The following is a 3,662-nucleotide window of genomic DNA, read 5'->3' as shown; positions in this document are numbered from 1 at the left end:
AATCATAGAGATGGAGTGCATGGTGACGTGGCTTCAAGAGGTCAAGTGACGTGTGGCAGACGTAATAAGGGGCGCTGATCGACGTGGCAGAACAGCCACAATGGTGATGGGCGATTTATCGACGGTGCCGAGGGTGAGGTGGCACACAGTCTCAGTAAGGCTTGTTGATCGACGTGGCAGAATAGCGCTTCTACCATTTGCAATATAGAAAGTTGTTACATGCGTGTGCCACATAGGCAGGCAGCCCTGTAATTTTCCAACATTGGAGCTAGTGCCACGTTGGTGCCAAACTGTCCACCTCTCTGAAAATCAATTTGTTATTAGGGCTCTTGGCTGTGTTAATAAGGCAGCATAATATGTGGGGGATATCCTTGAGGAAAAGGAATTGGCAAAATGAGTTAGGCCAGTACACAACACTGTAAAGACTGCAAAACGTAAAATATGTGGGGGATATCCTGCAACGGGAAAAGGCTAAAACTTCTGCTAAATTTGCAAGTGTGAGAGCAAAATTGGGGGCTCCACGATGAGAGCTAGGAAAAGAACTTAGGAATTTTGTGTGAGGGAGCCAGGCAGAAAGAAACAAAAGGAGATGGGGATTGGGGACAGCTCAGAGAGAGAGAGAGAGAGAGAGAGAGCGGCAAGATTGGGAGAGATCATCATCAGCTTGCAAGCTACAATCATTTGCCAACCTCTAGCTATATGCTGCTTTTTCAACAAAATTAGTTCAGTTCGTTGGAGAGGCTACTTCTTCTCCTTCTTGATGATCATCATCATCATCATCATCTTCTCTTCTTCTTCTTCTTCTTCATCTTTTTCTTTCTAGAGCTTCAGCTGCTGTTTTTGCAATATGGTTTCCCAAGCTCCAACCCCTCTGCTCATTCACTCCCTCAGCACGCAAAATTCCCCATCTTTTAGGCTTTTGCTGATCTCTGCTTGACTCCTCCTCAGTAGTTCATTTCCTCTGCAGTAGTTCATTCCAACACACTCTCCCTCTCTGTCTTTCTCCGCTCTCTGTCTTTCTCCACTCTCTCTTTCACTCACTCACTCTCTCTCAGGGTGGTTGTTTCTTGTGGGGTTCTCAACGCCCACCTTCTTTCTTCTTCTCCTCCTCTCTCTGTCCCTATCTGTGTGGGCTTTTTCTTCTCCTCCTCTCTCTCATTGCACAGTGGTTCACACAACTCTCTCTGTCTGTGGTGGGCTTGTGGGGGCATTCTGTGGGTCTCCCTGCAGCCTCCCTTTTTGCCCTTTCTCTCCCCCTCCACTGATTGCTAAGGCCTTCCAGTCTGGACTAGCTTCTTAGATTCCTCTCCACCTTATTTTACTCCCCCCCTTCCCCTTCCTCTGTTGCCCTTTTGCCTTTGTTGCTCTCTACCATTGCTCTCTCTCTCTCTCTCTCTCTCAGAGCCATAGTTTCTTACAACCATTGCTTGCTCTCCCTCAGAGCCATGGCTCTGCTTCCTCAACCCACCTCTTGAGTTGCTCCCCTACAGCATCCCCTTCTTCTCCTCCTGCATTCATCTCTCTCCCATTCACTGCTTCTGCTTGCAGAGCTTCCTTCCTGCTGTGAGCTCCTCCTTACCATGCTGGACGGCCAGGGTTGCCTCCTCCCTGTCCTCCTTTGCCCCGGTGAGCATCTCCTCCTTGACGACGAGCTCTCTCCTTGCATGGTTCCCTGGCTCTTGCCCAAGATCTGCCGGGCCGAAGTTCATTCCCAATCGCCCGAGGCACAGCCCAGCGTCTCCGAGAAGAGGAAGAAGCACCGGCGCGGCAGACCCAAATGTACTCCCAGCAAGATCGAGAATAAGGCGCCCAGCGCGAGCACGGATGCTGATGCTGCCCCTCTCGATCCCACTGCGGAGGTGCCTTGGAAACCGGACTGTGGTAAGCAGAACGATGATCCTTCTTTCTTGCCGGGGCTCGACGACCACACAGCCCTCCGATGCCTTGCTTTTGTCTCGCGCTCCGATCACGGGAGACTGGCCATGCTAGGTAAAAAGTATCTGGAATTGGTTAGAAGTCCCCTTCTCTTCGAGCTTCGTCGTCGCTATGGCGTCGTGGAACAGTGGGTGTACATGTACACGAATCATGATCGCGGCTGGATTGCGTTCGATCCGAGACGTAATTCCTGGATGAACTTACCTCCACCAAACGCCGACCCTATGTTCATGTTGTCTGACCGCGAATCTTTGTCTGCGGGTACCCATCTTTTGTGGTTGGGAAAGGAGGCCTTTGAGTTTGCTTCCTACAGATACGATCTTGTCAGCAACAGCTGGGAAAGGGGTCCTCCCATGGTGAATCCTCGCTGTCTATTCGCCTCTGCTAGCTCCGGGGAATTTGCATACGCTGCCGGAGGCTTTGGTGGAAAGGATTTGAGTCTCAGTGTATTGAACACCGCAGAAAGATACGATTCCCGGCTAGGCCGCTGGGATCCCTTGCCCCCTATGGCGATTCCCCGACAAAAATCTTCTGGCTTTTACATGGACAACAAGTTTTTCGTCATAGGTGGAAAAGACAGTAATCACCAATGGGTGACGAGCGGAGAAGAATACGATCCCTCGAAGGGAACCTGGAAGACCATTGAGGACATGTTTGCTCCTTTGGTAGCGGCCCAGTCGGGATCTTTTGAGTCGTCTCCTCCACTGGTGGCAGTCGCTGATAATGAGCTCTATGCGATCGAGGTTTCAAACAATCTTTTGAAGGTGTACCAGAAGGGCTCGAACACATGGAAAGATTTGGGACTTATTCCTGTAAGGGCAGACTTTCACAACGGATGGGGTCTGGCGTTTAAGGCACTGGGGGATGAGCTGTTCGTGATCGGTGAACTTGGAAACTCTAATCGGGATGGCATCGCCGTGTTTTCTTGGCGAGCTCGGCCTGATGCTGCAGCTTCCGATTGGCAACTGGTTACTGGAAGGGTCCGAGGAACTGGGACCTTTTTGTATAACTGTGCCGTTATGAATTGTTGATAAACCTCGGCTCAGCTCCTGGGATTTCGATCCCAGGGAGGGCTCCATGCCATGTAACATCTTCCTTAGGTACCTGGGTTTGATTCTGCCCTTCATTGGGTTCCCAAAGATGAAAAGGCGGCTCTTTTGTGTGAGACTGCCCTCTTAGAGAGCTTGGGAGCCTCATTTTAGTGATGCTGAAAGGTAAAATTAATTCTTTATGTTATACAATTTTTGCTCCGCCTGTCTACTATCATTTGGAAGCTGCTCTTGTGCGGCTTGCTGATGGCAGTGCCTGGTGTACATAGGTTCAGTATGTATGCTCGTGCTAGCATCTCTCAGAAGTCCACTTTTAAGGACTGACCAGAATTTGAATGACTTAAGAATGATGTTAATAATTGACGTGTTCCCATTTAGCCAGTAGTTTGCAGCTCCGGGGTAAGTTGGCGCATTTGAAAACTTTGTTGTTGGCACTCGTGCCATTTTTTTTGGCAAAAAATAATCGTGCCATTTTCAAAGCATGAAATTTATAGGATGTGTTAGCAGAGCAACCTTGATCTGTGTGTGGTGTTTTTATGCAAAATAAAAAGATTTAATCCTCATCACCATTTCCCCTGTATGCTGTACAGTAAACTTCCCAGGTGGTAATAAACTATCTGGAACACAAGGACCTGGTTTATAGGTTTCTGCAGGATGAACATATTTCTTTGTGTCTTT

General features: G+C 49.0%; 1 pseudogene; it reads left to right on the top strand.

Moving 5' to 3' along the window:
• Positions 1 to 907: 907 nt before the first annotated feature.
• Positions 908 to 3,384, top strand: LOC147902730 (F-box/kelch-repeat protein At5g60570 pseudogene; annotated as a pseudogene).
• Positions 3,385 to 3,662: the final 278 nt, after the last annotated feature.

This window comes from Dipteris shenzhenensis, chromosome 4 (assembly GCF_047967505.1).
Source record: "Dipteris shenzhenensis isolate YYH24624 ecotype China chromosome 4, Dip_SZ_1.0, whole genome shotgun sequence".
NCBI lineage: Eukaryota > Viridiplantae > Streptophyta > Polypodiopsida > Gleicheniales > Dipteridaceae > Dipteris > Dipteris shenzhenensis.
The sequence above is the reverse complement of the archived record's forward strand: the minus strand, read 5'-3'. Positions and strand labels throughout refer to the sequence as shown.